Source organism: Mastomys coucha, unplaced genomic scaffold (genome assembly GCF_008632895.1).
Source record: "Mastomys coucha isolate ucsf_1 unplaced genomic scaffold, UCSF_Mcou_1 pScaffold16, whole genome shotgun sequence".
NCBI classification, from domain to species: domain Eukaryota; kingdom Metazoa; phylum Chordata; class Mammalia; order Rodentia; family Muridae; genus Mastomys; species Mastomys coucha.
The window spans coordinates 58,367,057-58,378,845 of NW_022196898.1; the positions used below are offsets into that span (position 1 = coordinate 58,367,057).

Sequence of the window (11,789 nt, forward strand, 5' to 3'; positions counted from 1 at the left end):
TTGTTTCTCTAAAACCACACTATTATCCCGAGATCCTTTTAGTTCTTGCCTTTTCTTTTTACCCCTTGTATTAGTCTGGGTTCTCTAGACTCACAGAATGTATGGGTAGTCTCTCTATACAGTAAGGAAATTTGTTGATGACTTACAGTCTGTAGTCCAACTCCCCAACAATGGTCAGCGGCAGCTGTGAAGTCCAAGGACCTAGCAGTTGCTCAGTCCCACAAGGCAAGCAGGCAGAAATGTCCTTATATAGGCCTCCAGCAGAAGGTGTGTCCCAGATTAAAGGTGTGTGTGTGTGTGTGTGTGTGTGTGTGTGTGTGTGTATCATCACTCCTGGATCTGGGACTTCCTTGTTCCAGGCTGACCTTGAACTCAGAGATCTCCTTGCCTCAGTCTCCAGGAATTAAAGACATGTACTACTTTGCCTGAGCCTAAGTTTTTCTTGACCACTATGCCTCAAGATCTCCATGCCAAGATGCAGGTCAGAAACCTGTGTCTTCCAGCCTCAAGATCTGGGTCACAGGTGAGCCTTCCAATTCTGGATTGTAGTTCATTCCAGACATAGTCAAGTTGACAACCAGGAACAGCTACTACATCCCTCTTTCATTTTCACACATTCTTGAAGCAGACATAAAACTTACAACTACATGTCTATGCATCCCTTTCAGAATCCCCACTGCCACTACTGAATTATGGTGACATAGTTCTTGTCCTTTCTCTGACACTTGTAACTCATCAAGCTCTCTGTTCTAGCCAGAGTTAGGATACAAAGAATATGTATGGGGTAAAGTGAAAACCAAATAATATAAGATCTTGGTTTCAAGTCCAAAGTGATTCCCAGGCCAAGTACTAAAAAACTGCTGTGGCCATGAAGTGTACTATCAGCCACCATTGTGTTTCTGGACAATAGTTTACGTAGTCTTGAGTCCTACTCTGAAGATTCTGTAGTTCAAACTAAAGAACAATTAACATCAGTGGTATGATATTCTCAAACCCATTACCAGTATATTTGGTAACCAGCTTATATACACACACATACATGCACATAAATCTATGTGTCTATATATAAACATTTGCTTGGAGAAATGGTGGAACTCATCTTATTGACTACCTTTCCAATGCAATTCACTTTTTAAAAACCCTGATATATCTTCTTGTAAAGGTAGAATTGATACCCTTGGTCTCAGTTATTTTATTTTTTTCTGCTAGTCAAGAAGAAACTTGGTTGACAATGAATTGGTCTCTTAATTGGCCATAAAATAAAAACAATAATTTAAAGAATGTGTACTGGTTTCTGAAACAGGAGCAATGGACAGCCCTGGCTGCTCTTCCAGAAGACCCGGGTTAGATTACAAGCACCCACATGAAGTCTCACAATTGGTTTTAACCGCAGTCTCACAGACCTGTCACCCTCCTTTGGCCTCTAGGAGTATCAAGTGTGTATGTGATGTACAAACATAGAGACAAAAAAAATAAAATTAAATTAATAACTGAAAAGATGTTAAAATAAATATTTTCTTAATAAGAATAACATTTTTTTCAAGCTTAAAAACTGACCCAGCCCAGGATCGCAGGATCCCAGAATTACATGATCAAGACATCTTGTGATGAAGATCTGACACAATCAGGAGCACAGGAAGACAGGCTCCAGTCAGATCTAACCAGGGCAGGAAGCACTCGAGATAACCAGATGTCAGGGGGCAAGCATAAGAAACAACACAAATCAAGGTTACTGACATCATCAGAACCCAATTCTCCCACCATAGCAAGTTCTGGACCCACCATCACACCGGAAAAGCAAGATTCAGATCTAAAATCACTTCTCATGATGATAATAGAGGACTTTTAGAAAGACATAATAAATAACTCCCTCAAAGAAATACAGGAGAACACAGGTGAACAGCTAGAAGCCCTTAAAGAGGAAACACAAAAATCCCTTAAAGAACTACAGGAAAACACAATCAAACAGGTGAAGGAATTGAGCAAAACCATCCAGAATCTAAAAATGGAAATAGAAACAATAAAGAAATCAGAAAGAGAGACAACCCTGGAGATAGAAAACCTAGGAAAGAAGTCAGGAGTCATAGATATAAGCATCACCAACAGAATGCAAGAGATAGAAGAGAGAATCTCAGGGGCAGAAGATACCATAGAAAACATTGAAACAACAGCAAAAGAAAATGCAAAAAGCAAAAAGCTCCTAACCCAGAACATCCACGAAATCCAGGACGCAATGAGAAGACCAAACCTAAGGATAATAGGTATAGAAGAGAGTGAAGACTTCCAATGTAATGGGCCAGTAAATATCCTCAACAAAATTATAGAAGAAAACTTCCCTAACCTAAAGAAAGAGATGCCCATGAACATACAAGAAGCCTACAGAACTCCAAATAGACAGGACCATAAAAGAAATTCCTCCTGTCACATAATAAACAAAACACCAGCCGGGCAGTGGTGGCACACGCCTTTAATCCCAGCACTTGGGAGGCAGAGGCAGGTGAATTTCAGAGTTTAAGGCCAGCCTGGTCTACAGAGTGAGTTCCAGGACAGCCAGGGCCATACAGAGAAACCCCATCTCAAAAAACCAAATAATAATAATAATAATAATAATAATAATAATAATAATAATAATAATAGTAATAGTAATAGTAATAGTAATAGTAATAGTAATAATCAAAACACCAACTGCACTAAACAAAGAAAGAATTTTAAAAGCACTAAGGGAAAAAAATGCAAGTAACATATAAAGGCAGGCCTATCAGAATTACAGCAGATTTCTCACCAGAGACTATGAAAGCTAGAAGATCCTGGGCAGATGTCATACAGACCCTAAGAGAACACAAATGCCAGCCCAGGCTACTATACCCAGCAAAACTCTCAATTACCATAGATGGAGAAAACAAGATATTCCATGACAAAACCAAATTTACACAATATCTTTTCACAAATCCAGCCCTACAAAGGATACTAGATGGAAAACACCAACATTAGGAGCAAAACTACACCCTAGAAGATGCAAGAAAGTAATCTTTCAATAAATCCACACAAACCTAATTCCACATCTTACAACAAAAACAACAGGAAGTGACAATTACTTTTTCTTAATATCTTAGTATGAAATTTAATATAATCAACATATCCTAATCAATTGAAATCCAAAAATATGAGGAATTAGAAATTTGTTGATTGTCATCCAATGGTCTCTCTAATTTGTTAATTGGAGAAACAGGTCCAATATTGTACAATCCATATGCACTTTCTGCTTGTTTGTAAGTGACAGTTTCTTGCTGTGTACCACATAATGGTCTTGAAATCATGCTTCTCCTATCTCAGCCTCTCTATTAGTAGTATTGTTTATTTCATGTTTCTACACTGTACTATGGTTTTCAGAAAAGCTTACATATTTCAAAAGAATTTATACAGCCAAAGAAACATAGACATTTAACTTGGGAGGTGGCTTGTAAGATAAAAACAAAGACTGAATGCTTTGCTTGACATTTGTAACTCTTGTATCAAGTTTGAAGAAGACGACTTTATAAGTTATTCTTTTTCTGAGATGAATGCTTTTCCAAATTATCACAGCTAATGAACCAGATTCTTACCCTCACCTAATGTCTGTGCCACCTTCCAAGCAGAATCATTGTTCATTGAAACAGTTGGTGAATGATTTTATAGATAGACCATCTTAATACACACATTTCTTAAATGAATGTAACCTGTTCTCTGTGGGCTGAGAATAAAAAGACACTTACTCAAGTCAAATAGCTTTGACCATAGCAGGAAGTCTGTATCCAAATATCATGCCAACAATTCATTCCTTGGTGTAGCAGAACTGTCAACTCTCAGCTTAGCTACGATGGAAGTAAAATCCTTTGGTGATGAGAGGGTTATTTAAGTACATCCTTATTACAATTAACTCCGATGTCTAAAAATTGTTCTTATTTTGGGCTTGTACCATAGTAAGAACCAAGATTTTAAGCTCTACTAAATACAAAACAAACACATGAAGAAAAAGACTTTATATATTTATGTTCATTTAAAAAATACTAGTAGTGATGTATCATTTTAAAATATACAGTTAATATGTTTGGAGTTATTTAAAATTTATATTGAGAAAAACATATGTATTTTTAGTGTTGCTATAGATAAGCATCTATGTAAGACTCTTAAATTGATTATTGTTTTATATAAAAGAACTTTTATAATACTCATTTCCATTGTTATAATAGTTTATAAATTTTAAATAATATGAAAAAAAGGTATTGTAGATATTGAAGGTGGGGGTCTCTGGGAGGCATAGGGACAAAAAGGGAAACAAAAATGTGATTTAATTCTATTTACTTAAAATATGTTTTTAAATGTTAATAAATTCAGATAAATTGAAATCATGTATCTTTTATCATCATAATGCAATAAAAGTTAAATCAATTTAAAAACTGATCATACAAAAGAAAATGAGCTTTTATTTTGTGTGTGTGTGTGTGTATGTGTTAAAAATACTTGTTTAACAACATTAAACTTCTGGGCAGTAGAATTTCTCCCCTCTTTCTATTAGAGTCGCTAATGAACTTGGTTTGTGAATGTGAAATCCTCAGCTGTACTTGTAATCGTGAGCCTCTCAGTCCTGGCTCGTTAGAATCCTCCAAGGAGCTTTATTGAAATACCTATGCTAGGGTCCGCCTCAACCCAGTTAAACGAGAATCACTCAGAGGAACTCAGGCATCTAGTTTTAAAAGCTCCTGGGGAATCCTAATGTGAAACCAGGTGATTATGGCTAATTTTGATTTAATTAAATCTTATATCACTATTTTCAATAGTCAGGGCTCAGCTACCTAGCACTGAAAATCCGTAAAATAGGTATTCTTCCTTTTTGCCTTGGTTTCATATCTTAAGTTAATGAAGTAACAACTAGAATAGGACATGAGATCAATTATAAATGTGAGAATTTGATACCACTCATCGAGCTTCCCCTTAGCCTACACTTCTCCCACTCTATTCTTGAACTTCCAGTTTCCCTTTTGAGTGTGTTCAGTGTTTCATTTTTGAAAAGTTAATTAATCAAGTTTGTTATTATGGATGTGTGCTGTAGGATGCTTGTAGAGGTCAAAAGTCAGCTAAGGAGGTTGGTGCTCTCCTTATGATGTAGTACTTAGGATCCAACTCTGGTCTTCAGGCTTGGCAGTGTTTTTCCTACTGAGTCATCTCATCTCCCTGACCCAGAATGTGTGTATTGTTAATCCAATTTTTAATTTGCTTTTTTGTAGTTTGTCAGTTCACCTGCTCTTCGACATTTCTCACTAGCAAAATCCAATTCCACAGAAGAAGAAGGAGTCTTTCTATCCTGGCAGTCTCTGATGGAATCTTACTGCAGCTAGCCCCACCCTCAACTAACCAGTTCTCTATATAGTTGCTAATGTGGGTTTTACAAAAATCCATATAAAATCACATCACTTGCTTGAGAGGTTTCCCTTTCTTGACCAGGAGAACCAAGTAACCTCATATGACTTCTTTTCCCATCCCATTCCATCCTTTCCCATCCCATCCCATTCTTTTCCATCCAATCCCATTCTTTCCCATCCTGTCCCATCCTTTCCTACCCCATCCCTTGCCATCCTTTTCTTCCCTTCCCATCCCATCCCAACCCATCCCATTCTTTCACATTCCATCCCCTCCCTTTCCTTCCTATCCTATCCCATCCTATCCCATCATTTCCCATCCCATCCCACCCCACCTTTCCCATCTCATCCCATCTCATCTTATTCCAGAAATCCTAACTCCTCAGTGGGGTCAAGATATACTGCCCATTTATACCAATACATCTCTTCTGGGTCACATACTCACTCAGGAATAGCAAATTCTGGAAAAGAATTCCCCATTATCACTTGACATCAATGGTTTCGATATGACTGGCCTTTCTTGGTTACATGGTGTCTGCAATAAAACCCAAACTAATACAGAAGTTGGTACCAGGGACTGGGGTATTGCTGTGATAAGCCTGGCCATGCTTTGTTTGGAACTATATTTGGGGACTTTGGATTTGGAAAGCAGTGGAATGCTTTAAATGGGGTTTAATGGGCTATCCTAGTAGGAATATCAGAAGACTTTGTTACTGAGAGTGATTTTAATTGTATGGACCTGACCCAAGAGGTTTCAGTGGAGAATTTCAAAATGTGGCCTACAAACTGTTTTTGTGGTATTTTGGTGAAGAATATGGCTACCTTTTGCCCTTATCTGAAGTCTGCCTGAGGCTAAGATGAAGAGTCTCAGGTTAATTGCATTGACAAAGGAAGTCTCAGAGAGGCTCATCATAGAGTTTGTTCTCTGGTTAGGTCTCACAAAGAGAATTTTAAACAAGTGTAGCAAGCTGAGAAAGGAAAAATACAAAATACATGGTTCTAGTATTAAAAGGACACAAGGAGGTAAAATGGAGCTGAATCCTGCGTTCAAGGATATTAAATTGAATTAATGGAGTAGTGACTTGGGGCAAGATCCCACCCAATAAAATTTAGGTCCAGGCATGGTAGTACAAGCCTTTTAATCCCAGGAGGCAAAGACAAACAGATCTCTCCTGAGTTCAAGGCCAGCCTAGAATAGAGCAAGTTCTAAGTGAAGAAAAAATTAAATCCAGGCTCAGTGAACCATTATCTTTAATCCTAGTGTTTAGGAGACCGGCAAGCAGATCTCTGATTTCAAAGTCATTCTACAGGGCAAGTTCCAAAACAGCCAAGATTAGGCAGTGAAGGAGCTGGAAAACAGAAAGCTGGTGATAATGTAATAAAACAAGGGGACCATGTTCCAGCCCCACAAGAAGCAGAACTTGGCATCTTTGGCCACGTGGCTCTGACTTTAGAGTCAAGAACAGAAGGGACTGGACGGGATGCATGCCTTTTATCCCAGCACTTGGGAGGCAGAGGCAGGAGGATTTCTGAGTTCGAGGCCAGCCTGGTCTACAGAATGAGTTCCAGGACAGCCAGAGCTACAAAGAGAAACCCTGTCTTGAAAAACCAAAAAAAAAAAAAAAACAGAAGGGACTACTGGGACAATTGATGCTGGTTAGCTAGAGCTAAGAAATAAGAAATTAGTGGAGATTAGAAAGAGACCAGCATTACTGAGGTGCCATCTTCTGGGAAGTGTTTTCTGAGAGCACAAAGAAACTGTGTTCCAGAGATTGACAAGGTTGTACCTTGTGCTGCATCTGGACTTGGTAATATGTAAGGATCACCCAGGTGATACTGGTTTTGAAGTTATGAAAGCATCATGGAGAGCAACTGAGGCTTTGCACTGTGTGAGGCCAGAGAAGGTCACTGGTGGAGGTGCAGCCTCAGTTGCAGTTGATGGCCTAGTCGAAGGGGTCATGCAAAAAAAAAATTGAGGCTTGGCACCATGATAGATTTTGGTGAAGCCTAGTTGCATGAGAAGACCCCAAGATGTTGTGGATGCCAGTACCATGGGATGACTACCAAAAAACAGCAGCAGCAGTGGAGTGCTACAGTCAACCAGAGCCTAAAGTGCTACAGAGGGCAGAGCTGAAGGAGTGAACCAAGCCCTTTCTAGGAACCAAGAAGATCATGTGTGGCTCTTAGACACTAGAACAAGAAGTTGTAAAGTTGAAGTTGCCTTGGAGACCCCAAGATGTTAGAGATGTCAGAGCTGTGAGCTACCTGCTGAGGAAAGCTGCTAACAGGGAGTGAATCGAGCCCAAGAGAATGAAGTTTGTTGCTGCTGAATGCCAGATCTGCCAACAACAGTCAACAAGGAACTGAAGATCTAAAGAATGCTTTGATACTAGATATGGAGAGCTGGAATTTGGAGTTTGCCCAGTTGGATTTTAGTTGTGTCTTGGCAGGTGGTATTTTTATCATGCTGCTGCTGAGAACTTCTGAAGAAGAGGAACACAGGACAGGCATTTGTTGACTATCTCTTATGTACCAGTTAACTATCATACATTAATTTTAGATCATCATCACAACTGCTCAGTAAAAGAAGTCTCTATTATCTTGACTTTGTAAATATGTGGCAAAAGTTAGCAGAAAGCTCTAGACTACAAAGCAGAAACTCTACTCCATTAGCTGTCATCTGACTGTGCTGACCATGGACCTCACTCCTACCTCTCTGAGGTGCCTGTGAAGTTCCCAGATCCCATCTTCCCAGAGCAATGCATGAGCAAATGAAAGGTGCCAAGGTTCTGTAGAGCAGCTCTACCCTCAGAGGAACTGGCACTTAGCCTTCAGCCTCATGCATGGAAAAGGCCGTTTCCATCTGTGGACCTGTCAGCCTGCCTCTCTCTAAGGTGCCTTTCCTTCTGCATTGGAGTTTCTTCAATCAAATACTTCTCTCTCCCTGTCCCTGTCCCTGTCCCTCCCTCCCTCCTTCCCCCCACCTCTCTCTCATTAAGCTATTCCAGGGAGTAGTGTGTGGAGGCCCATTTAATAGGACAAATGGGAGACACATGACTTGCCAGCCATACCTGTGTCTCTATGAAAATAGAATTCTGGTCATTCTCCCAGAGTTGCATTCCACATAATTTTTATTTCTGTACTCCTTCCACCCCCACTGTACTGCCTTCATTTCAAGGCTTATATTCTTCCCCTGACTCTAAAGAAGACTGATGGATGAGGCCTTGCATGGAGTAGAGGTGCCACTGTGGGCATGGGCTTTAAGACCCTCCTCCTAGCTGCCTGGAAGCCAGTCTTTTCCTGTTTGTCTTGGGATGAAGATGTAGACCTCTCAGCTCCTCCTGGACCATGTCTGCCTGGATGCTTCCATGCTCCCACCTTGATGATAATGGACACAACCTCTAAACTTGTATGTCAGCCCCAATTAAATGTTATTTTTACAAAAGTCCACTTGGTCATGGTGTCTGTTCACAGTGGTAAAAACCCTAATGAATACAGTCCTTGTATTTTGTCATATCACCATGGATTAAAGCTGGACTTCAACAGCAACAATAGAAAGCCCACATATTCATGGAAACTGAACAACTCTCTACTCAGTGGTCACTGAGCCAGATAAATTCAAGTATAAATTGAATTTAACATCTTTTCAGAACTGAAAATCGTTTAATTTTACCTTCTCTTGTAGGTAAAATGATGATAAGGAGAGAAATACAACATGTACAGAAGAAAAAGTCTGTGAAGTTCCCTTTGCTATATCTTGGCTTGGCATAGAGAGGGAATTCATTGCTTATCTACCACATGGAGTTTAGAGTGGGAAAGGGAGACAGATCTTAGCTTCCTCAGCACTAAAGTTCAGCAGTACCTCTTATACTGCTCACCTCTTCGAGACAGAGTTACAGACGTGCTGGAAGGAGGTTCTCTGTGTTTCTTTTGTTACAGGATACCCTCACATCCAGCTAGTGATGAAACCTAATATTTTTCAAACAAATGGACCTTGAACCAATGAATTTTTGACTAGCAACTAAGTAAAGATGAAATGGATTGGAAAATATTCATACTATGAAATAAATAAAAGCTAGGTATTGTTTCATAAAACTAGTTTTAGCTGAGTATACTATAATTGTTTCTTGGTTTAGGGTGAAATTAAAGTCTAAGGCCATACCACCCTGAACGCGCTCGGTCTCATCTGATCTCGGAAGCTAAGCAGGGTCCGGCCTGTTTAGTACTTGGATGGGAGACCGCCTGGGAATACCGGGTGCTGTAGGCAAAAAAACAAAAAACAAAAAACAAAAAACAAAAAAAAAAGAAAAAGAAAAAGAAAAAGAAAGAAAAGAAAAGAAAAGGAAAGAAAGAAAGAAAGAAAGAAAGAAAGGAAGAAAGAAAGAAAGAAAAAACTTTAGCATTCACAGTTTACTATTCTCCCTGAGCTTTGAACTTTAATATGTCCACAATTTTCACTTTGGGGTTGTGTGATGCCTAATCTTGGTTGTCAGCTTGATTGCATCTGGAATTAATTAAAACCCAAGCATCTGAGCATGAAAGAGGTTCCTCTTTCATGGGGACATCTTTCATCAAGGGTCTTCGGCTGTGACTTCCTTATCATGTGATACTTTCCACGGGCTTTCTCAGAATGGCTAGCTTATTTCTTCAAGGTTACCAAAGGGAGGCTCCCCATCTCTGGTACTTTCTAGTTCTAGTTAACCTTCCCCTAGCTCAGGATAGTCTCACATTTGATAAACTCAAATTTGATTTGGGACCTCAATTGTACCCTTAAAGTAAACATTCATCTGGAAAAAAATAACTCAGGTTAATGTGACTGTAGGTTTGATCCCATTGAAGGCAACAAGCAAAAAATATCTATACAAAGTGTGTTGGCGTCCCAAGGACCATTCTTGCCTTGGAAAGGGGTTCTGAAGGAGGAGTGTTTGGGAGTGGTGAAACAAACAAATGGAAGTCAAATTGTGGGTTCGAGCTGGTAGCCTCTATTCTGCTGAGCTGGCTAGCCAGAATGATTGCTCTTCATGCTCTTCTCTTCTCTAGGCAGGTTTTTCTTGCTATTCTAATAACTCTCTGGTTGAGACAGCCACCTTTCTGCTCAAGACAGCTCTCTCTGCTATTAAAAATTCAAAAAGCTACCTGGATATTTCATGGGTTTTTCTGACCAAAGTCAGAAACTGCTATAAAAAAAATTTTTTTTGAATCATCTGACCAAGTCAGAAATCCTGTTAGAAAAATTCTAAAAGTAATTCTTGAGTTTCCCAATCAAAATCAGATTTTTTTTTTTAAGAGTTGTGTTTGATCTTCAGACAGCCTTCTCTGGATAGCTGCTAGAAAACATTCTAAAAGAGCTATGTCAGCTATCTAAGTAATTCCTAGGATTTCTCACCAGGGTTAAAGTCAGAAGAGCTCTTTTTGCTCGCCAGAGATCTCCAGATAGCTCAGTCTCCCTAGAGAAAACACTCTAAAGAAGAACTATCATTTTCTGCTAGCTCCTGTTATGCAGAGCAAAAGCCCAGTTTTTATTTACATATCAATTCAGTTATTTCTTCCAGGTTCTCTCCTGATTATCCTAGGAATCAGCATTCTGTGACCCTCAGCCCCTTGATTCTTAGGAGACTGCAAGCACATTTTTTTTTTTAACATTGCAAAAGAGTTCAGAGATCTGCTGGCTTCTGTTAAGTACAGAGGATAAGATAGTTGGGTGGGATCCCACCCTAGAATTACTGTTCTGACCACACTTAGATCTAAATTCCTTGTGTCACAAGCTTACCTTGAAGTCAGGAATCTCCCTGCATTTTTATCTGCCTGTTTCTGTATCTTTGTGACACGCTGGCTCATAGTATAGCTGCCTCTGTTCCTTTAGATCTGTGAAGCTCCTTATATAATTCGTATTACTTTCTTATATGTTTGCATAGGTGAGAAATTATATATATTTGCAAACTCATGTTTTTAGAGTTCTTTCCCACAGCCTTAAGGGTTGTTCTGAAGATCCCAGTGTTGATCATTTTGGTGAGATATTAGTCACACCTTCACCTCCCAGACTCATGCTGCCTCTGACTATCATGAAGTCATTAACCTTAACATGGAGGATATTCCTCAGAGGGACATGAAAATAAATACAATTATATATATAATTATTATATATATAAACATTATTATATATATAAACAAGGTTTACATCCACACCTGTGGAGGCCCATACTCATTCTGTCCCCACCAAGGCCTTGTTGGACTCAACATCTCTCCCTTATTTGTTTTTAATTTGAGGGAACAAATGTTGACCTCGAGTGCTTGCCTTGCTTGATATAGACTAAAAGAACAAGTAAGAGAGAGCTGAGCTGTCTGGTGATCTCTGGAGTGAACACAGCTCTTAAAGTTTTTTTTTTTTTTTTT

The 11,789-nt window shown here is 39.2% G+C and overlaps 1 pseudogene; it reads left to right on the forward strand.

Moving 5' to 3' along the window:
• Positions 1-9,544: 9,544 nt before the first annotated feature.
• On the forward strand, positions 9,545-9,663 carry LOC116094464 (annotated as a pseudogene).
• The last annotated feature ends 2,126 nt before the right edge of the window (positions 9,664-11,789 follow it).